At 42.4% G+C, this 24,752-nt stretch overlaps 1 pseudogene; it reads left to right on the top strand.

The window, feature by feature from the left end:
* The first annotated feature begins 191 nt into the window (after window positions 1–191).
* On the top strand, window positions 192–24,250 carry LOC133814878 (uncharacterized; annotated as a pseudogene).
* Window positions 24,251–24,752: the final 502 nt, after the last annotated feature.

Here is a 24,752-nt window from a genome sequence, read left to right as displayed (position 1 = left end):
GGTTGGATAGGGTAGAAGAGGGAACGCAATGGAGGGCACGGAGGAACAGGGTACAACAACGGGATGTTGAGGGTGAAAGAGAGTTTGATGGGGGCGATTTAGAGGAAGAATATGATAGGATGTCAGAGGGTAACCATAGGAGGTATGGCCGAGATAGAGAAGCTAGGAACTGGGTAGACAATAATTTGGGAAATATCAAGATGAGAATCCCCGCCTTTCAAGGCAAGAGTGATCCTGAGGCATACCTTGAGTGGGAGAAGAAAATGGAGTTGGTTTTCGATTGTCACAACTACTCTGACATGAAGAAGGTAAAACTAGCTGTCATTGAATTTACTGATTATGCTATTGTTTGGTGGGATCAGTTGTGCATCAATAGGAGGCGAAATGGAGATCGTACCATTGACACTTGGGAGGCTATGAAGAGGGTGATGAGGCGACGGTTTGTACCATCTCATTATTATCGAGATCTATACCTTAAGTTGCAGGGTCTTCGTCAAGGTTCCAAGAGTGTTGATTTGTATTACAAAGAGATGGAGATGGCTATGATTAGAGCCAATGTGGAAGAGGATCGGGAGGCGACAATGGCAAGGTTTTTGAATGGGTTGAACCGAGAGATTGCTAATCCGATTGAGCTACACCATTATGTGGAATTAGAAGATTTGGTGCATATGGCAATCAAAGTTGAGAGGCAGCTCAAGAGGAGTAGTACAAGTTCAAAGCCAAGACCGAGCCCACACCATTCAAGTGCAACACCTTGGCGGTCGAACTATCCAAAGAAGGAAGAAGACCAACCTACTTCATCCTTTACACCAAAACCAGCCACGACCCCTCAAGGTAAAACAGCCCCTACTTCGTCCCATTCTAGTGAGATAAAATGTTTCAAATGTCAGGGGCGAGGACACATAGCTAGCCAATGTCCAAACAAGCGAGTTATGGTAATTCGGGATAATGGGGAGATAGATTCCGAAGAGGAAGATGATCTTGATGACATGCCACCATTGGAGGACGCTTCTATGGGTGATGAGGAGTTTGGGGCAGAATCTGGTGAGATGCTTGCACTAGTCACACGACGAGCCTTAAATTTGCAAGCAAAAGAAGAGGAAGAAGAGGTGCAGCGGGAGAACATCTTTCACACTCGTTGTCATGTGAAAGGCAAGGTATGTAGTGTGATTATTGATGGAGGTAGTTGTACTAGCGTTGCTAGTTCTTCCATGGTTGAAAAGCTAGGGCTCCCAACGCTTAAACATCCTTGTCCATACAAGTTGCAGTGGTTGAATGATAGTGGTGAAGTGAGGGTTACAAAACAGGTGCTGGTATCATTTCGAATTGGCAAGTATGAGGATGAGGTATTGTGCGATGTGGTTCCCATGCAAGCTGGACACCTCCTTCTAGGAAGGCCTTGGCTATTTGATCGGCGAGTCCAGCATGATGGCTTCACCAACAAGTACTCATTCACGTTCCGCCAACGAACAATCACTCTAACTCCATTGACGCCAAAGCAAGTATATGAAGACCAAGTGAGGTTGCAAAAATTGAGTGATAAAAAAAAATTGAGTGAGCAAAAGAAGGAGAGTGAAAAGATGAATGAGAGTGAGAAAAAAGAGAGACAAAGAGAGAAAAGGGTCGAATCAAGTGAGAGAGAAAAGAAAGAGAAGAGTTTGATCAATGAGGGAAAATTCGAGAGAAAACAAAGTAATTTTTATGCAAAAAAAAGTGAGGTTAAGGAGGCTCTTTTAAACACTAACCAACTTGATGCTAACAAGGGTCGTCACAAGCAGGTTTTTGATCCTGGTGATTGGGTATGGTTACACATGAGGAAAGAGCGATTCCCAGCACAAAGACGTTCCAAATTGCTACCTCGAGGAGATGGGCTGTTTCAAGTGCTAGAAAGGATCAATGACAATGCCTACAGACTCGATTTGAGTCCTTTTGATGCAGGTGACGATTTGAGGTCAAATCTTTCTCAAGAGGGGGGGAATGATGAGGACACCAAGACTCAAAATCCAAGTCAAGTTCCAGTTGATCCAAGCCAAGAGGGGAGGAATGATGAGGACACCAGTTTAGGAGCTTGATCAATATTTAGCATCTTGTAATGAGTCTTTTTATTTTTAATCACGTTTTTTTAGTCTTTGTTTATTTTGTGATAAGTCAAACACTTGACTTGTGTGAGTCCAAGAGTCCTTTTTGTCTTTAATTTTCGGTTTTTATTAGGAAGACAAAGGGTTGTCTTTAAATTTCGGTTTTCATTAGGAAGACAAAGGGTTGTCTTTATTTTTCGGTTTCATTAGGAAGACAAAAGGCTTGTCTTTAATATTTCGGTTTTTAGGAAGACAAAGGGGGCTTGTATTGATGTAATTTTCGGCTATATAAGGGCCTTGAAAACATTTGGAAAAATCAGATTTGGATGAAATGAAAATTTGTGAGTTTTCTTCTTGAGTTCTTGAAGAGACTATCCGAACTTATCAAGGGTATCCCTTGTGGCGTTCAATCCGACTTATCAAACGGATTCCCATCCCCGTTTGTGGCGTCTTCCTCATACCAAGGTTCGTGCTTTGCTAAGCATTGGGTCGCGGTTCCATTCCAATCTCGTGTGTTCTTGGTGGCTGTTCCATATTTGGTGTCGGGTTTCGTCACACTTGTTGGCGTGGTTCGTATCAGATAGTACAAGTTCAAAGCCAAGACCGAGCCCACACAATCCAAGTACAACACCTTGGAGGTCGAACTATCCAAAGAAAGAAGAGCAACCTACTTCATCCTTTACACCAAAACCAGCCACGACCCCTCAAGGTAAAACAGCCCCTACTTCGTCCCGTTCTAGTGAGATAAAGTGTTTCAAATGTCAGGGGCGAGGACACATAGCTAGCCAATGTCCAAACAAGCGAGTTATGGTAATTTGGGATAATGGGGAGATAGATTCCGAAGAGGAAGATGATCTTGATGACATGCCACCATTAGAGGACGCTTCTATGGTTGGTGAGGAGTTTGGGGCAGAATCTGGTGAGATGCTTGCACTAGTCACACGACGAGCCTTAAATTTGCAAGCAAAAGAAGAGGAAGAAGAGGTGCAGCGGGAGAACATCTTTCACACTCGTTGTCATGTGAAAGGCAAGGTATGTAGTGTGATTATTGATGGAGGTAGTTGTACTAACGTTGCTAGTTCTTCTATGGTTGAGAAGCTGGGGCTCCCAATGCTTAAACATCCTTGTCCATACAAGTTGCAGTAGTTGAATGATAATGGTGAAGTGAGTGTTACAAAACAAGTTCTGGTATCATTTCGAATTGGAAAATATGAGGATGAGGTATTGTGCGATGTGGTTCCAATGCAAGCTGGACACCTCCTTCTAGGAAGGCCTTGGCAATTTGATCGGCGAGTCTAGCATGATGGCTTCACCAACAAGTACTCATTCACGTTCCGTCAACGAACAATCACTCTAGCTCCATTGACGCCAAAGCAAGTATATGAAGACCAAGTGAGGTTGCAAAAATTGAGTGATAAAAAAAAATTGAGTGAGCAAAAGAAGGAGAGTGAAAAGATGAATGAGAGTGAGAAAAAAGAGAGACAAAGAGAAAAAAAGGTCGAATCAAGTGAGAGAGAAAAGAAAGAGAAGAGTTCGATCAATGAGGGAAAATTAGAGAGAAAACAAAATAATTTTTATGCAAAAAAAAGTGAGGTTAAGCGAGCATTGCTTACAAAACAGCCAATGATTTTACTCATGTACAAGGAGGCTCTTTTAAACACTAACCAACTTGATTCTTCGCTTCCTAGTGTTGTTGTTTCTATTTTGCAGGAGTTCGAGGATGTGTTTCCCGAGGAGGTACCACATGGTTTACCACCTATTCGAGGGATAGAACATCAAATTGATTTTGTTCCAGGTGCTTCAATCCCAAACCGACCAGCATACAGAAGTAATCCTGACGAAACTAAGGAACTACAAAGGCAAGTTGAAGAATTGGTGGAGAAAGGGCATGTGAGAGAAAGCATAAGCCCTTGTGCTGTTCCAGTGATTCTCGTTCCTAAGAAGGATGGAACATGGAGGATGTGTGTTGACTGTCGAACCATCAACAACATAACGGTAAAATATCGACATCCCATCCCTCGTTTAGATGATATGTTAGATGAGTTGCATGGTTCTTGTGTGTTTTCCAAGATTGATCTTAAGAGTGGGTATTATCAAATACAAATGAAAGAAGGGGATGAGTGGAAAACTGCATTTAAAACTAAACATGGATTGTATGAGTGGTTAGTCATGCCTTTTGGATTAACTAATGCACCTGGCACTTTCATGCGATTAATGAATCATGTTTTGCGTGCTTTCATTGGAAAATTTGTTGTAGTGTATTTTGATGATATTCTGATTTATAGTAAGAGTTTGCATGATCATGCTTCACATTTGCATTCAGTTTTGGATGTGCTTAGGAAACAGAAATTATATGCTAACCTCAGTAAGTGTACTTTCTGCACCGATAAGCTTGTTTTCTAGGCTTTGTTGTGAGTGCTACATGTATTGAGGTTGATGAAGAGAAGATCAAAGCCATCCAAGAGTGGCCAACCCCTCCACTATAGGTAATGTTAGAAGTTTTCATGGACTTGCTAGCTTTTACAGGAGGTTTGTGAAGAATTTTAGCACCATCGCCGCACCACTTATAGAAGTTATCAAAAAGAATGTAGCATTTAAATGGGGTGAAGCTCAAGAGGAGGCATTTCAGCTACTTAAATACAAGCTTACTCATGCTCCTTTACTTGCTTTGCCTAACTTTTCTAACACGTTTGAAGTTGAATGTGATGCTTCTGGTATTGGTATTGGCGCTGTTCTTATGCAGGATGGGAGACCGCTTGCATACTTTAGCGAAAAGCTAAGTGGGGCTGCCCTTAATTACCCCACCTATGACAAAGAGTTGTATGCACTGGTGCGAGCTTTAGAAACATGGCAACACTATTTGTTCCCGAAAGAGTTTGTGATTCGCAAAGATCATGAATCCCTGAAACATTTGAAAGGACAACACAAGCTCAACAAGAGACATGCACGATGGGTTGAGTACATTGAGACATTTCCTTATGTCATACGGTATAAACAAGGTAAGGAGAATATGGTTGCTGATGCCCTTTCATGCAGGTATGCCTTAATCTCTACTCTTGATGCTAAGTTACTTGGTTTTGAACACATTAAGGAGCTTTATCCTGTTTACCATGACTTTGGGGAGATTTATGGTGTTTGTGAAAAATCTGCTGAGGGAAAATTTTATAGGCATGAGGGTTTCTTGTTTAGGGAGCATAGGTTGTGTGTACCTAATTGTTCTTTAAGAGACTTGTTAGTTCAGGAATCCCACGGGGGCGGGTTGATGGGACATTTTGAAGTGGCTAAGACCCTAGTTATGTTACAAGAGCACTTCTTTTGGCCCCACATGAAACGAGATGTTGAGCGAATTTGTGGTAGGTAGGCAAGCTAAATCGAGAGTTCAACCAAATGGCCTTTACACACCCCTACCTATTCCTAGTTCACCATGGGTTGATATTTCGATAGATTTTGTGTTGGGTTTACCTAGAAGTAAGCGTGGGAGGGATTCAATCTTTGTGGTGGTAGATCGATTTTCTAAGATGGCTCATTTTATCCCTTGTCATAAAACTGATGATGCTTCTAACGTTGCAGATTTGTTCTTTAGGGAGATTGTGAGATTACATGGTATGCCTAGGACAATTGTATCAGATAGGGATGCTAAATTCTTAAGCTACTTTTGGAAAACATTGTGGGGTAAACTTGGGACAAAACTATTGTTTTCTACTACTTGTCATCCTCAAACCGATGGTCAAACAGAAGTAGTTAATAGGACTCTATCCACCTTGTTGAGGGCTATCATAAGTAAAAATATTAAGACTTGGGAAGATTGTTTACCACATGTTGAGTTTGCTTATAATTGTTCCATCCATTCTGCTACTAAATTTTCACCATTTGAAATTGTTTATGGTTTTAATCCTCTAACTCCTTTGGATTTATCACCTTTACCTGTTTCTGAGCATTTGAATTTAGATGGAAAGAAGAAGGCAGAATTTGTGAAGCAAATCCATGAGAGGGCACGACTCAACATAGAGAGAAGGACTGAACAATACATTAAGCAAGCTAACAAGGGTCGTCATAAGCAAGTTTTTGAGCCCGGTGATTGGGTATGGTTACACATGAGGAAAGAGCAATTCCCAGCACAAAGACGTTCCAAATTGCTACCCCGAGGAGATGGTCCATTTCAAGTACTTGAAAGGATCAATGACAATGCCTACCGACTCGATTTACCTGGTGAGTATACTGTTAGTGCTACTTTTAATGTTTCTGATTTGAGTCCTTTTGATGTAGGTGACGATTTGAGGTCAAATCCTTCTCAAGAGGGGGGGGGGGGGAGATGAGGACATCAAGACTAAAGATCCAAGTCAAGTTCGAGTTGGTCCGGTGACGAGGGCACGAGCCAAGAGATTCAAAGAAGAACTTAACAGCCTAGTCCACAGAGTCCTAAAACAAGAGGAGACCGTGGTCAACACTGAAGGAGAACAAAGACTTGTCCTACTCATCAAAGTAGACTTAGTTTAGGAGCTTGATAAGTGTTATTACATTTTGTCATCTTGTATTTTTTATTTTAATCATGTTTTTTTATTTAGTCTTTGTTTATTTTGTGAAAAGTCAAACACTTGACTTGTGTGAGTCCAATAGTCATTTTTTTGTAATTTTCGGTTTTCATTAGGAAGACAAAGGGCTTGTCTTTGATGTAATTTTTGGTTTTCATTAGGAAGACAAATGGGCTTGTCTTGATGTAATTTTAGGTTTTTCATTAGGAAGACAAAGGGGCTTGTCTTTGATGTAATTTTCGGCTATATTAGGCCTTTTAAACATTTGGGAAAGGCAGATTATGATGAAATGAAATTTGTGAGTTTTTCTTCTTGAGTTCTTAAAGAAACTATTAGAACTTATCAAGGGGTTCCTTGTGGCGTTCAACCTGACTTATCAAACGGATTCCCATCCCCGTTTGTGGCGTCTTCCTCATACCAAGGTTCGTGCTTGGCTAAGCATTGGGTTGCGATTCTTCATTCCAATTTCGTGTGTTCTTGGTGGCTGCCATATTTGGTGTCGGGTTTCACCACAATCGTTGGTGTGGTTCGTATCAGTAGCGCCCACCTTAGGATGCTGTAGCGCTACCCTGTTCCCATATACGGGTTTTTGCATTATTTCTTAGGGTTTTTGCCCGAGGGGCTCGGGGTTTGATTCCACCACCCCGTTTGGTGGAATTAGGGCTTCCCGAGGGCTCGGGATTGGTCCTGAGGCTAGGTTTTGGAATTGAGGTTTGGAGTTGGTTCTAACTTGTGGGTGTGACTAGGTGTACGCTAGGGCTCTGACGGGATCGTGCGTGAGGATCGAATTGAACAAAGCTACCGAAATCTAAAGGTAAGAAAATTGCATCGGTTACGTGTTTGTGATGGGACTAAAAGCTCCCTATATCTATATGATGTCATAGATGGTATCATGCCATGGGGCATGTGATAAACGGCCTAAGGGTGCCGTAAATAATACTTGCACACAGGGCGCGGCTCGGCCACTGGTAGCTGAGGACAGCTTAATATTCACTGAGCTCGGTTTAAGCGGGCCGGAGTGAGTGGGATAAATAGAGGGTGCGGCCTAAGGGCATTAACCCTGGTTATCATATGTGAATTGATTATTGATATAAAATGATGTACTTGGTATGCTGAATACTTGAACAACATGAATGTTTGAACTGTTGAGTACATGTTTATACTGTATGAGTTATCTCATTACTTGCTTAATGATCATGCTCTGCTATTGTGTTTTCTTGATGGGCCTTGGCTCACGGGTGCTACGTGGTGTAGGTAAAGGCGAGGGTAAGTTGGACCAGTCCTGAGATGGAGAGCTGCGAGGCTGAATGTACATAATCAGCTGATTGGCCGCCACGACCGAGGAGTGGAACAGGGCGAGAAAAGCTTAATTGTCTGTTATGCCTTAGAGTGGCTAACAACTGTATTTTAATCCTAAAATTTTGTAAACTGTGTTTTAACTCTACTACTTCTGGGATCCCATGTAAAGAAAATGTTTGTTTATAAGAAATTAAGCTTTTGAGACCAAAATCTTTTAACCCTTGTTCAATTGTAGTTCCAGTAACACGTTTTTAACTAAATGACTTGATTAGCAAGTCTTGCACCTTTTTATGCACACAATGTAACAGTCTTGGCTATCCAGGGCGTTACAACATGGTATCAGAGCGTTCTAGGTTTAAGGGTTCCTGAAGACTGGCTTGATATGTACATTCGCCGCGAAAGACAAGCTGGACTCAGGGTTTGGTAATTGTGTATACATGATTATTTGTTTAAATGATTTGAATGGGATATGACTGTTGATATTTGCTTGATTAAGGGAGCATGAGATACTGATAGGGTCTGGCCCTTAGCATGATGATATTGAGGCATGCTTATTATTAGCATTGCTATGCATGTGAATGAATATAAGGATGAATATTTGGATAAACTGTTATATTTTGATTGTTTGTGAATGTTTGAGTCCCAATGGTGGATCATGAAAGGATTATTACCCTGTCGTCATAGTTTGACTGCCGAGTCGTTGATTGCAGATTAACTTGGATAAATATGTGTCCAAGAAAATCTACATGACGAGCCAGCACCAGGTCTGAGACTAGAGATGATGACCAAGACCAGACCCCTCCACCAGTCCCTAAGAACTGGTAGCAGCTTATGGCAGACACGTAAGCAAGGCTATAGAGCCAGGATGAACAGATTCGAATTCTGCGACAACAGGCTCCATCAGGGAGTGCTGCCCCTATTGTGCCACCTACAGTGGTACCAGTTGTACTGCCAGTAGAGGTTGGGAATAGATGGCAGTCATTGTACGAGCGGTTCAGGAAACAACAGCCCCCGATCTTTGAGGGAGGACCTGTTCCACTGAAGGCTGAACAGTGGATGACCATGATTACTACCATCTTGGATTTTATGAGGGTATAGGGACATGATAGAGTGGCCTGTGCCACATATATGCTGAGAGAGGATGCCCGAATCTGGTGGGAAGTGGCATCATAGACCAGAGATGTTATTGCTTTGACTTGGGAAGGATTCAAGGACCTGTTCAGTCAGATGTACTACAATGTTGCCATCAGAGCTGCGAAGGTAAATGAGTTCGTGGGACTGGTTTAGGGCAGCATAACAGCTACAGAATATGCCCTAAAGTTTGATAGACTTGCAAAATTTGCACCAAATCTTGTACCTACAGATGCAGCTAGGCAAGACAAATTTATCAGAGGGCTTAATGCTATGATAGCCCGGGATGTGAGGATTACAACAGTTCCTGGAGGGACAACTTATGCCCAGGGTGTAGAGAAGGCTCTTACCGCCGAGGAGGCAGAAAATAAGATATGGAGGGAGAGTGCAGCAAGATGGGAGGGCCGCAGGGTGGTGCCTCCATATTCTGGTTCTGGTAGGGGCGGAGGCCCTAGTGATATAAAGAGGAAGACCCGTGATGCTTTGACCGCTCCTGGCCCTAATAGGAGAGGTCGGGGTACTCAGGGTGGCCGTCAGGGAGGCGATGATTCATGGAGGACCTATCGTGAGTGCACGAGGTGTAGAAGACACCATCCGAGCGAGTGTCGGGCTAAGGCTTGTTACATGTGCGGGGTGGTGGGACACCTCAAGAAAGACTGCCTGACAGTGAAGAAGGGATATGCGGGGAAGGTGGATGGCTTGACTCCAGCTCGAGTGTTCACCTTGACGCAGGCAGAGGCCGAGGCTAGTCCCTCAGTAGTGACAGGTCAGCTTTCTAGCGCTGCCTCTCCTTTTACTTTATTGATATACTCTGGTGCTACACATTCGTTTGTTTCTTGTAAGGTGATTGATAGACTGTGTAGACCTAGTGAGTATTGTACTTCAGGGTTTGGGACTATTTCGCCTATAGGGGAACTGGTAGTTTCTAGGAGGTGGATTAGAGCACTACCAGTGATCGTTGATGGTAGAGAGTTGTCAGTAAACTTGATTGAGTTGAGTATGGAGGACTTTGATATGATTATAGGTATGGATTGGCTGGTTAGATATGGAGCTACTATTGACTGCAGGAAGAAGATGGTGACCTTTGAGCCGGAGGGCGAGGATCCCTTTGTCTTTGTGGGAACGGTGCATGGACCCCGCTTACCCAGGATTTCAGCATTGAGAGCTAAGGACCTATTACAGGGAGGGTATATAGGTTTCCTAGCAAGTGTGGTGGATACCACCAGGGTTTCGCCAACAAGACCGGAAGAGACCAGATTGGTTTGTGAGTTCTTGGATGTGTTTCCTGAGGACTTTCCTGGGTTGCCGCCACATAGAGAGATTCAATTTGTCATTGAGTTGGCGCCAGGGACAGAGGGCACCATATAGGATGGCACCGGCAGAACTGAAAGAATTGAAGATATAGCTACAAAAGCTTCTGGATTTGGGGTTCATCAAGCCTAGTTACTCGCCATGGGGTGCTCCAGTTTTGTTTGTGAAGAAGAAGGACGGAACTTTGAGAATGTGTATAGACTACAGAGAATTGAATAAGTTGACTATCAAGAATAAGTACCCCCTACCAAGGATTGATGGCTTGTTCGATCAACTGCCGGGTAAGACGGTGTTCTCGAAGATTGATCTTTGATCTGGTTATCGCCAGCTGAGGATCATGGAAGAGGACATACCGAAGACGGCCTTCCGAACAAGGTATGGGCACTATGAGTTTCTGGTTATGTCATTTGGTTTGACTAATGCCCCGGCAGCCTTTATGGACTTAATGAACAGAGTGTTCAAGGACTTTCTGGATCAATTCGTTATTGTCTTCATTGACAACATCTTAGTGTACTCCAGTTCAGAGGCAGAGCATGAGATTCATCTTCGACAGGTTCTGCAGAGATTGAGGCAGCATCAGCTGTACGCCAAGTTTAAGAAATGTGAATATTGGTTAACAGAAGTAACATTCCTTGGACATATTGTGGGTGCAGATGGGATCAAGGTGGATCCATCTAAGGTAGAGGCAGTTAGAGATTGGCTGAGGCCAAGGAACACCTCGGAGGTGCGGAGTTTTCTTGGTCTAGCGGGTTATTATAGACAGTTTGTGGAAGGCTTCTCGAAGATAGCGGCACCAATGACAGAATTGACACAGACGAATTTGAAGTTTATTTAGTCAGAAAAGTGTGAGGACAGTTTCCAAGAATTGAAGCGACGACTTATTACTGTGCCTGTGTTGTGCCTTCCTTCGGGGGAAGGGAAGTTTGTTGTCTACTGCGATGCATCAAGGTTAGGTTTAGGATGTGTGTTGATGCAGAATGAGAAGATCATAGCTTATGCATCACGACAGCTGAAGGAGTATGAGCAGCGGTATCCTACCCATGATTTGGAGCTAGCAACGGTGGTATTCACACTGAAGGTTCGGCGACATTATCTGTATGGGGACCTGAACATGAGACAAAGACGTTGGCTAGAGTTGGTGAAAGACTACGATTGTGATATTCTTTACCATCCGGGGAAAGCCAATGTAGTGGCAGATGCATTGAGCCGGAAAGGCCCAGGTCAGTTATATAGTTCCACCCAGATCTCAAGAGAGTTCGTTGATGAAATGGTCAGAGCGGGGATAGATTTGGTGGTGGGCCAGTTGGCCAATATTACTCTCCAGTCGTCCCTGCTAGAGCGGATTAAAGAAGGGCAATTGGTAGACGCTCAGTTACAGGATATTAGAGAGAATGTCTTAGCGGGAGTAGCTAAGTACTATTCAATTTCTAAGGTTGGTTTGCTTCGGTATCAAGGACGGATTTGCATTCCAGATGATGAGGGGATTAAATGAGAGACACTGGATGAGTCACATACGACACCGTACTCACTCCATCCGGGTACCACGAAGATGTACCAGGATCTATAGACGTTATTTGGTGGCTCGGGATGAAGAAGAATGTGGCGGAGTATGTAGCCAGATGTTTAACCTGTCAGCAGGTGAAAGCTATCAACGACCTGCAGGGTTGCTTTAGCCTTTGGGTATTCCCGAGTAGAAATGGGAGGATATTACGATGGACTTTGTGGGAGGTTTACCCAAAACAGTAGGGATTCATGACTCGGTGTGGGTGATAGTGGACAGATACACCAAGTCAGCCCATTTTCTTCCAGTGAGGTCGACATATACTGTTGATTAGTATGTGGAGTTGTATGTGAGGGAGATCGTATGTCTCCATGGGGTTCCTAAATCTATAGTGCCAGACCAGGATCTTATTTTTTCCTCCAAGTTTTGGGGTAGCTTGCAGAAGGCAATGGGGACTCAGTTGAAGTTCAGCACAACCTTTCATCCTCAAACTGATGAGAGGACGATTCAGGTATTGGAGGATATGCTCAGAGCGTGTGTGATCGACTTTGAGGGATCGTGGAGTAAGTATCTTCTGTTGATTGAATTTTCATATAACAATAGTTACCAATCAACTTTTGGAGTGGCTCCCGATGAGATGTTATATGGGAGGAAGTGTAGATCACCCATTCATTGGGATGAGATGGGTGAGAGGAAGTATTTGGGGCCAGATATGGTTCAGAGGACAAATGAAGCTATAGAAAAGATCTGAGCTAGGATGGTCACTTCACAGAGCAGACAGAAGAGCTACGCTGATCCCAAGCATAGGGACGTTGAGTTCCAGGTTGGGGACCACGTGTTTCTCTGAGTTTCACCATTGCGAGGGGTGAGGAGATTTGGAAGGAAGGGCAAGCTGAGCCCTAGGTTCATTGGACCTTTTGAGATCCTGGAAAGGATCGGTTAGGTGGCTTACAGGTTAGCCTTGCCACCATCATTGTCGGGAGTTCATGACGTATTCCATGTTTCTATGCTTCGAAAGTACGTCTTAGATGCGACACATGTGTTGAGGTATGAAGACTAAGAATTGCAGAGAATTTTTGCCTATGAGGAGCAACCGGTCCAGATCTTGGATTGGAAGGACAAGGTATTATGGAATAAGACGATTCCTCTTATTAAAGTGTTGTGGAAGAATAGTAGGGTCGAGGAGGCGACCTGGGAGCTTGAGACAGCGATGTGGGATCAGTATCCCGTGTTGTTCAGGTAAATTTCGAGGACGAAATTCTCATTATGAGGGGATAGTTGTAACGACCCAAATTCACTAATAAGGCTTAAGGGCCTTGATTAGTATGTCGGGAGGGCTTAACTGGATTATATGTGATTTAATGATTAAAAAGCATGTTATATGATTATTTGAATATCTGTCATGCATTACTATGTGTATTATTAGTATGCATGTAGGACCTGACTAGGTTAGAAGGGCATATTCGTAATTTAGCCCGTTGAGGGCGTAAATGTAAATAATTTTGATAAATTGTATAGACCACATTATTATGTGGATATAGTGGGAATCTGTGACTCGAGCCGATCCTAGTGAGCGGTTTAGCAAAAAAGTCACAGCGTGGATTTATACCCGGCTCGGGGCGAGCCTGGGGGTAATTCTGGGGATTTAGAGAACATATTGGAGCCTATTTTGATATTGAGGAATATATTTGGTGATTAGTTAGGTGTTGGGCGGTAAATATTAGAGACACTCGAGGAATTAGCGGGAATTGGGAATAATGACCAGAATGCCCTTAGAAGGATTAAGGGCTTAAATTTAATTGGAGGGTATCATGGTCAATTGGCTTATAAGGGATAAGAGCTAAGTCTGCCTTATGCCTTAATGGAATTTCTAGAATTTGAAGGAAGCTGAAAGAAAAAGGAAAGAAGGAAAAAGCAGGAGTCATTATTTCTCCCTCTCGATTTAGGTTTCTTCCTCATTTCTTGAAGGAATGTGGAGCTGTAACTCAGGGAGAATCTGGGCAGGAGCTTGAGGCTAGGGTCCTTGGTTTGGCTTGAGGAGTTAGCAAGAGTAGTCCATCCATTTGAGGTAAGGTTTAAGGTTGCTTTTCAGTTTCTGGCTCTTAAAGTAAATATGGATTTTGAGCTGAGTTTTGGTGGGAATTCTATTGGAGCTAAGGGGGATTACTCGAGGAATTAGCTAAGAATTGAAGGCGTGGAAGCTTGGAGATGGAGGAATCAAGCTAGGATCAGCTAAGGATTGCTATCATCAGCGGAAGGGGTAAGTGAATTCTTATGCTTCTCGTTGAATTATGAGTTTGATATTGATGTTCTTGAGTTTCAAACTCAAGGTTTGAATTTTGGGTTGTGATGGAGTTCTGGTTTATATATTATTGTGGTGGTCTTGTTTAAGGTACTTGGGAATACTTGAGAGACTTAGTTATGGCTGTAGTTCATGTCTAGGGTGGAATTTTGGTGAATTGGGTTCGGCAAAAACGTAGAAAATGGTGGGATTTATGGGTTTCAGGCTTGAGTCGCGGCCCTGTTCTTCAGGCGCCCCGACCCGTGTGTTCGAAGAGGTTGGAAAGCCTCTGTCAGCCATTCACGACGCGACCCAAGGAAGGTAGTGTTGCGGCCTGTGTCCCTCAACCAGTGAGGCTTTTACCTCTGACTGGAGCACGCTGTGGCCCTTAAGGGGCTAGGCCACGACTCAAGTGTCAGATGTTGGCCATTTGAGAGTTTTAGGTTTAAGAACCCAAAAGTTAAGGCTCAGGAAGGATTTTACCATCCGGATTGGTAGAATCTAAGGCCCCGGAGACTAAAATTATTTCCCAAAAGTTATTTGATGGATTAGAGCTTGATGGATGGCTATTGTTGATGCATTGTGACTAGGTCTTATCGCTCAAGCTCAGGATTAGGATCGTGCTAGGGATCGCTTTGGATTGTCAGCTCGGGACACCAGGTAAGAGAACTGTTTGTACTCGTAGATCAATGTGGTGTGTTGTACTGTATGTATTGTTTATGTCTGTTATGTTATATATGTGATTATGACATTTCGGCAAGAGCTGGAAGCGGCAAGCGCTAGGAGCTACTAAAGCTGGGAGAGGCAAGGGTCAGGATCGGCAAGATCTGGGAGCAGCAAGAGCCGGGAGCAGCAAGAGCCGGGAGCGGCAAAAGCTGAGAGAGGCAAGAACCAGGAGTGGCAAGGGGCCGAGAACGGTTTTGAGCACGCGGAGTGCAAGCCGTTAGGGAAAGACCCTTCTCTGAACTACCACGTCCCACCAGATGCGGGCATCCTCTCTAAACATGTAGCTAGCACAAGATACCCTCTCATTCCCCTGAACCCTCATAAAATCTAGAATTGAGGAAATCATATTTATCCACTGCTCTGCCCGCAGTGGGTCTGATCCACCTTCAAAGGTGGGAGGATGATGTTTCCTGAATCTCTCATACAAAGGTTCCCACCTATTTTCCATCACAGGCTGAACTGGCACTGGCGCCGCAACCTACTGAACTGGAAACCTAGTTACTTGTGGAGGGGCTTGCTGCCTCAGCTGTCAGAGTTCTTCTTCTATTCGTTGCAATCTCACTTCCATTTCGGCGAACATCTGTTGCCAATTTTGTTGGGCAGGTGGAGGGTCTTGACCCTGATTGTCATCCTCGGCCCTACTGCCGCGGAGTCTAGATGATTGCCGAGGCATCAAAACTATATGCCTGTAATCAATGACGCCACTGTTCAAGCATGATAACAAAGTCCAACACCACCTCCCAATAACAACAATCAACCCAAAAACAGCAATCCACATAACGTACAGATAGCATATAACACACAATGGGCCATGTCCTGCATCATGCATATGTTAACTCATTCATCATGCTCTATATAAAATAAGCAGGCAAACAGGGCATTCAAGCACATATTCAAGCATATTTAGTCAATCATACCAACCAACCCTGAGTCCAGCTTGTCATTGACAGTGAGCGTAAATGTTCGGTCAATCTCCAGAACCATAAACCTTAGCTCGCTCTGATACCAAGTTGTAACGCCCTACTTCCTTGGAGTCGTTACTAAGTGAGTTCAAAAACGTGCATTTAACTCGCTAATCGAGGTTTAAAGCCAAAAGTGTAATTATATCATAAACAGAGTTATAAACTTTGAAAATAATTCCATTTACTGAAAATCATAAAGTATTTGATACTTGGGATCCAAAAATACTGTTTAGAAATATTTACAACATATAAGTACAAACCAAGTCGACTAGATGACAAAATCTAGGTTTTAATACAACCATCTCCCAAAATCCACTGGTTGTGGCAGCTAGGCAGGCCAAACATGTACGTACTGCTTCACGCTCTCCGTACTCATGGTTGGTCGACTTTTCCCTTGCCCATACCTGCACCATAGAGCACCCGTGAGTCGAAGACCAGCAAGAAAACCCTCACAAGCAGGAAACATATGCATAACAAACACTTAACATATAAAAAGGCCATCAATAGGCAAAGCACATACGACCATGCCTGATACGAACCACACCAACGATTGTGGTGAAACCCGACACCAAATATGGCAGCCACCAAGAACACACGAATTTGGAATGATGAACCGCGACCCAATGCTTAGCCAAGCACGAACCTTGGTATAAGGAAGACGCCACAAACGGTGATGGGAATCCGTTTGATAAGTCAGATTGAACGCCACAAGGAATACCCTTGATAAGTTTGAATAGTCTCTTCAAGAACTCAAGAAGAAAACCTCTCAATTTTCATTTCATCAAAAAAATCTCCTTTAGTGTTGACCACGGTCTCCTCCTGTTTTTAGGACTCTGTGGACTAGGTTGTTAAGTTCTTCTTTGAATCTCTTGGCTCGAGCCCTCGTCACCGGACCAACTGGAACTTGACTTGGATCTTTAGTCTTGGTGTCAAGTTCGTCACCAGATTTGACCTCAAATCGTCACCTGCATCAAAAGGACTCAAATCAGAAACATTAAAAGTAGCACTAACAGTATACTCACCTGGTAAATCGAGTCTGTAGGCATTGTCATTGATCCTTTCTAGCACTTGAAACGGCCCATCTCCTCGAGGTAGCAATTTGGAACGTCTTTGTACTGGGAATCGCTCTTTCCACATGTGTAACCATACCCAATCACCGGGATCAAAAACTTCCTTATGACGACCCTTGTTAGCATCAAGTTGGTTAGTGTTTAAAAGAGCCTCCTTGTACATGAGTAAATTCATTGGCTGTTTTGTACGCAATGCTCGCTTAACCTCACTTTTTTTTGCATAAAAATTATTTTGTTTTCTCTCTAATTTTCCCTCATTGATCGAACTCTTCTCTTTCTTTTCTCTCTCGCTTGATTCGACCCTTTTCTCTCTTTGTCTCTCTTTTTTCTCACTCTCATTCATCTTTTCACTCTCCTTCTTTTGCTCACTCAATTTTTTTTTATCACTCAATTTTTGCAACCTCACTTGGTCTTCATATACTTGCTTTGGCGTCAATGGAGCTAGAGTGATTTTTCGTTGAGGGAACGTGAATGAGTACTTGTTGGTGAAGCCATCATGCTGGACTCGCCGATCAAATAGCCAAGGCCTTCCTAGAAGGAGGTGTCCAGCTTGCATTGGAACCACATCGCACAATACCTCATCCTCATATTTGCCAATTCGAAATGATACCAGAACCTGTTTTGTAACTCTCACTTCACCACTATCATTCAACCACTGCAACTTGTATGGACAAGGATGTTTAAGCGTTGGGAGCCCCAGCTTTTCAACCATGGAAGAACTAGCAACGTTAGTGCAACTACCACCATCAATAATAACACTGCATACCTTGTCTTTCACATGACAACGAGTGTGAAAGATGTTCTCCCGCTGCATCTCTTCTTCCTCTTCTTTTGCTTGCAAATTTAAGGCTCGTCGTGTGACTAGTGCAGGCATCTCACCAGATTCTGCCCCAAACTCCTCACCACCCATAGAAGCGTCCTCCAATGGTGGCATGTCATCAAGATCATCTTCTTCTTCGGAATCTATCTCCCCATTATCCCGAATTACCATAACTCGCTTGTTTGGGCATTGGCTAGCTATGTGTCCTCGCCCCTGACATTTGAAACACTATATCTCACTAGAATGGGATGAAGTAGGGGATGTTTTACCTTGAGAGGTTGTGGTTGTGGTGGCTGGTTTTGGCTCCGTTTTAGGCTTGGGCGTGAAAGGGTTTTCTTCCTTCTTTGGATAGTTCGACCGCGCACTTAAATTTTGTGGGATTTGTCTCGGATTTAAACTTGTACTACCCATCTTGAGCTGCCTCTCAACTTTGATTGCCATATGCACCAAATCTTCTAGTTCCTCTGATACGAACCACACCAACATTGTGATGAAACCCGACACCAAATATGGAACAGCCACCAAGAACATACGAGATTGGAATGGAACCGCGACCCAATGCTTAGCCAAGCACGAACCTTGGTATGAGGAAGACGCCACAAACGGGGATGGAATCCGTTTGATAAGTCAGGATGAACGCCACAAGGAATCTCCTTGATAAGTTCAAAAGTTTCTTCAAGAACTCAAGAAGAAATAAACTCACAATTTCATTCAACATAATCTGATTTTTTCCAAATGTTTTCAAGGCCTTATATAGCCGAAAAATACATCAAGACAAGCCCCTTTGTCTTCCTAAAAACCGAAAAAAATAAAGACAACCTTTTGTCTTCCTCATGAAAACCGACAAATAAAGACAACCCTTTGTCTTCCTATTGAAAACTGAAATTTAAAGACAACCCTTTGTCTTCCTAATGAAAACCGAATATTAAGGACAAAAGGACTCTTGGACTCACACAAGTCAAGTGTATGACTTTTCACAAAATAAACAAAGACTAAATAAAAAATACAAGATGACAAAATACAATAAGACTCATCAAGCTCCTAAACTAAGTATTTTGGCTCGCGCCCTCGTCACCAGACCAACTGGAACTAGACTTGGATCTTTAGTCTTGGTGTCCTCATCATTCCCCCCCTCTTGAGAAGGATTTGTCCTCAAATCTTCACCTGCATCAAAAGGACTCAAATCAGAAACATTAAAAGTAGCACTACCAGTATACTCACTTGGTAAATCGAGTTTGTAGGTATTGTCATTGATCATTTCTAGCACTTGAAACGGACCATCTCCTCGAGGTAGCAATTTGGAACGTCTTTGTGCTGGGAATCGTTCTTTCCTCATGTGTACCCATACCCAATCACCGGGGTCAAAAACCTTCTTGTGACGACCTTTGTGAGCATCAAGTTGGTTAGAGTTTAAAAGAGCCTCCTTAACCTCACTTTTTTTTGCATAAAAATTATTCTGTTTTCTCTCTAATTTTCCCTCATTGATCGAACTCTTCTCTTTCTTTTCTCGCTCACTTGATTCAACCATTTTCTCTCTTTGTCTCTCTTTTTTCTCACTCTCATTCATCTTTTCACTCTCCTTTTGCTCACTCAATATTTTTTTATCACTCAATTTTTGCAACCTCACTTGGTCTTCATATACTTGCTTTGGCGTCAATGGAGCTAGAGTGATTGTTCGTTGATGGAACGTGAATGAGTACTTGTTGGTGAAGCCATCATGCTGGACTCGCCAATCAAATAGCCAAGGCCTTCCTAGAAGGAGGTGTCCAGCTTGCATGGGAACCACATCGCACAATACCTCATCCTCATACTTGCCAATTCAAAATGATACCAGCACCTGTTTTGTAACCCTCACTTCACCACTATCATTCAACCACTGCAACTTGTATGGACAAGGATGTTTAAGCGTTGGGAGCCCTAGCTTTTCAACCTTGGAAGAACTAGCAATGTTAGTACAACTACCTCCATCAATAATCACACTACATACCTTGTCTTTCACATGACAACGAGTGTGAAAGATGTTCTCCCGCTGCACCTCTTCTTCCTCTTCTTTTGCTTGCAAATTCAAGGCTCGTCGTGTGACTAGTGCAAGCATCTCACCAGATTCTGGCCCATACTCTTCATCATTGATAGAAGCATCTTCCAATGGTGGCATGTCAGCAAGATCATCTTCATCTTCAGAATTGAGCTCGCCACTTTCTCGAATCACCATAACTCTCTTGTTTGGACATTGGCTAGCTATGTGTCCTCGCCCCTGACATTTGAAACACTTTATCTCACTAGAACGGGACGAAGTAGGGGCTGTTTTACCTTGAGGGGTCGTGGCTGGTTTTGGTGTAAAGGATGAAGTAGGTTGGTCTTCTTCCTTCTTTGGATAGTTTGACCGCCAAGGTGTTGCACTTGAATTGTGTGAGCTCGGTCTTGGCTTTGAACTTGTACTACCCCTCTTGAGCTGCCTCTCAACTTTGATTGCCATATGCACCAAATCTTCCAATTCCACATAATGGTGTAGCTCAATTGGATTAGCAATCTCTCGGTTCAACCCATTCAAAAACCTTGCCATGGTTGCCTCTCGATCCTCTTCAACATTGGCTCTAATCATAGCCATCTCCTTGTAATACTCATCAACACTTCTGTAGCCTTGACGAAGACCCTGGAACTTAAGGTACAGATCTTGATAATAATGAGGTGGTACAAACCGTTGCCTCATCACCATCTTCATTGCCTCCCATGTATCAATAGGACGATCTCCACTTCGCCTCCTGTTGATGCACAACTGATCCCACCAAACAATAGCATAATCAGTAAACTCAATGGCAGCAAGTTTTACCTTCTTCATGTCGGAGTAGTTGTGACAATCAAAAACTAGCTCCATCTTCTTCTCCCACTCAAGGTATGCTTCAGGATCACTCTTCCCCTGAAATGCTGGGATTCTCATTTTGATATTCCCCATATAATTATCTACCTGGTTCCTATCTTCTCTATTCCCACCATACCTCCTATGGTTACCCGTCGACATCCTATCAAACTCATCATCAGAAACTACCCCTTCTAAATCCCCTTCATTCTCATCCTTCCTTTGGTGTACCCTACCCCTCCTTGGTCTCCGTTGTGCCCCCTCTTCTACCCTATCCAACCGCTCATGTATTTGCTCACACTCCTCCCTCAACATCCTCCTCATCTCCCCCATTAAAGCTTCAATTTGTAGATTTGGAACTGTAGGTGGTGGAGCGTCATTGCCTGCATTTCTTTCTGTATTTTGTGACATGATGGAGAATCTGCAAAACAATAAGGTTAGACAATTATAGAAAGGACCTCACTGCACTCCCTCACGTGTTTCACTCAAAGAAAATGGTCACTCAAGTACACTCGTGTTTGCACTCAATGGTGGCTTTTACCCTCAAATAAGCTCACACCTCTGCCTTTTTCCACTCTATTTTCTTCTTTAAGCTCTTTGAAAACTAATGAAACGGTGAATATGGAGGTTCAAGCAGCCAATTCTACCAAACAAATCAAACGAAAATCGATGAAAAAGTGGCGAAAAATGGTGATTTTTGGAACACTTGTGTGGGGTTTTGGCAAAAGGGCCTCTCTAGACTATGGGGAACAAGAATAGAACAAAATTTTTATTTATTTATTTTTGCTCTCGGATCCCTTCCCTTTTTCCTTCCCTTTCCTTTGCTTTCTACCTCTCAAATTTGAGAAACCAGATACCAATTTGTAAAGGGAAAAAAATGAATACCAATAGCCAACCCGAAACCCAAACAACCTGTGTTACCAAAACAGATTCAAGAACAAACTATTATGTGATTCAAAAATACCCCCAATAGCATGAACACCAATATGTGGAGACCAATATGTGAAAACCAATACTTCCAAAACAATCTGTGTACACGCCCAATAACAAAGAACCAATATTAGAGATCCAAACAACTCGTGGCACCAAAACAATCTCAGATTTCTCAACTAGTAAAGAAAATCACACAATCAATCCGTGGCACTAGAGTAATTTCAGATTTCGTCAAGAAACAATGGGAACAAGGGAAAACAAATGAATAGAAATCAAAACAGATTAAGATATGAATTGAAATCAAAACAAATTCGGACTTAGCAATATCAAACAGATTCGGATTCAAGGGATTTCACAAGGAAAAGAAAAAAAAATAAGGAAAAGATTGAGCAAGGGAACAATTGAATTTGACAACAAACAGATTCAGATTTTTGAATTGGAAATAAAAAGAAAACAGATTTGGATTTCACAAGAAGATCAAGGACAAAGAACTCAAGAATATGACTAGATGATGATGATATATTTTTTTTTTCTTCAGAAAAGACCTAATATTGAAATATGAACAGAAACACAAATGAAAAAAAAAAGATAGGCCAAACTGAATGATCCTAAGCTCTGATACCAACTGATACGAACCACACCAACATTGTGATGAAACCCGACACCAAATATGGAACAGCCACCAAGAACATACGAGACTGGAATGGAACCGCGACCCAATGCTTAGCTAAGCACGAACCTTGGTATGAGGAAGACGCAACAAATGGGGATGGAATCCGTTTGATAAGTCAGGATGAACGCCACAAGGAATCTCCTTGATAAGTTCAAAAGTTTCTTCAAGAACTCAAGAAGAAATAAACTCACAATTTCATTCAACATAATCTGATTTTTTCCAAATGTTTTCAAGGCCTTATATAGCCAAAAAATACATCAAGAAAAGCCCCTTTGTCTTCCTAAAAACCGAAAAAAATAAAGACAACCTTTTGTCTTCCTCATGAAAACCGACAAATAAAGGCAACCCTTTGTCTTCCTAATGAAAACTGAAATTTAAAGACAACCATTTTTGTCTTCCTAATGAAAACCGAATATTAAGGACAAAAGGACTCTTGGACTCACACAAGTCAAGTGTTTGACTTTTCACAAAATAAACAAAGACTAAATAAAAAATACAAGATGACAAAATACAATAAGACTCATCAAGCTCCTAAACTGAGTATTTTGGCTCGCGCCCTCGTCACCAGACCAACTGGAACTAGACTTGGATCTTTAGTCTTGGTGTCCTCATAATCCACATAATGGTGTAGCTCAATCGGATTAGCAATCTCTCGGTTCAACCCATTCAAAAACCTTGCCATTGTTGCCTCCCGATCCTCTTCCACATTGGCTCTAATCATAGCCATCTCCATCTCTTTGTAATACTCATCAACACTCTTGGAACCTTGACGAAGACCCTGCAACTTAAGGTATAGATCCCGATAGTAATGAACAGTACAAAACGTCGCCTCATCACCCTTTTCATACCATCCCAAGTCTCAATAGGTCTCCATTTCGCCTCCTGTTGATGCACAACTAATCCCACCAAACAACAGCATAATCAGTAAATTCAATTGCAGCAAGTTTTACCTTCTTCACTTCACTTCGGAGTAGTTGTGACAATCAAAAACCAACACCATCTTCTTTTCCCACTCAAGGTATGCCTCGGGATCACTCTTCCCCTGAAATGCTGGAATTCTCATCTTGATATTTCCTAAATAATTATCTACCTGGTTCCTAGCTTCTCTATCCCGACCATACCTCCTATGGTTACCCGCCGACATCCTATCAAACTCTTCATCAGAAACTACCCCTTCCAAATCCCCTTCATTCTCATCCTCCCTTTTGGTACACCCTATTGATACGAACCACACCAACACTGTGATGAAACCCGACACCAAATATGGCACAGCCACCAAGAACACACGAAATTGGGGATGAAGAACCGCGACCCAATGCTTAGCCAAGCACGAACCTTGGTATGAGGAAGACGCCACAAACGGGGATGGGAATCCGTTTGATAAGTCAGGTTGAACGCCACAAGGAACCCCTTGATAAGTTCAAAAGTTTCTTCGAGAACTCAAGAAGAAAAACACTCACAATTTTCTAGTTGTGAGTGTGAGTCCATATTTGGTGTCGGGTTTCACCACAATCGTTGGTGTGGTTCGTATCAGTTGGTATCAGAGATTAGGATCATCCGGTTTGGCCTATCCTTTCCTATGTGTTTTTTTTTTCTCTATTCAATTCGTGTTCTTATATTAGGATTTCTCAAAAAAGAAAAAAAAATCAATTCGTGTTCCTATATTCAATTCGTGTTCATCTAGTCGTGTTTTTTTTTTTCTATTCTCGAGCTTGTTAATTTCCTAGTTTCAATTGTTTTCCTTGTTTCCTTGTTTCCCTTATTTGTTGCCAAAGTTTCAATCGTTTCCTTGTGTCTATTGGTTCCTTTATTTGTTGTGAAATCCGATCCACAAATCTTGTTTCAATTGTTTCCTTGTGACAATTGGTTCCTTTATTTGTTGTGAAATCCGAGACTGTTATAGTGCCACAAACTATTTTTGTTTTGTTCTTATTGGTTAAATCACAGATTTGTGTTAGGGCTATTGGTTATTCTGTTATTGGTTGCATCATAGATTGGTTTTTGGGAATATTGGTTTGTGTTATTGGGAGTGTTCTTGAATCAAAGATTGGTTTGTTCCTTGAATCTGTTATATAGTACCACAGATTGCTTGGTTTTCGAGTTGGTTCTTTGGTGCTCAAAATTTTTCTTTTCAGAAGTGATTATCTAGTTTCTCAAAAAAAAGGAAGAAAGAAAAGGAAATTTCAAGGGGATTCGAGACCAAAAAAAAAGAAAAAATATTTTTGTTCTATTCTTGTTCCCTATGGTCTAGGGGCCTTTTTTCCAAAACCCCACTCAAGTGTTCCAAAAATCATCAGTTTTCGCCAATTTTTCATCGGTGTTCGTTTGGTTTGTTTGGTAGGATTTGCTGCTTGAACCTCCATATTACCATTTGATTAGTTTTCAAAGGGCTTAAAGAAGAATACGAGTGGAAAAAGGCAGAGGTGTGAGCTTATTTTGTGGGTAAAAGCCATCAAAGTTGAGTTAAACACGAGTGGACTTGAGTGACAATTTTTGAGTGAAAACACGTGCGGGAGTGTGGTGAGGTCTTTTTCTATAACTGTTCTAACCTTATTTTTTTTTGCAGATTTTCAATCAT

The sequence above is a fragment of the Humulus lupulus genome, chromosome 2 (assembly GCF_963169125.1).
Source record: "Humulus lupulus chromosome 2, drHumLupu1.1, whole genome shotgun sequence".
Taxonomy (NCBI): Eukaryota; Viridiplantae; Streptophyta; class Magnoliopsida; order Rosales; family Cannabaceae; genus Humulus; species Humulus lupulus.
Note: the sequence above shows the minus strand (reverse complement) of the source record. Positions and strands in the feature narration are given on the sequence as shown.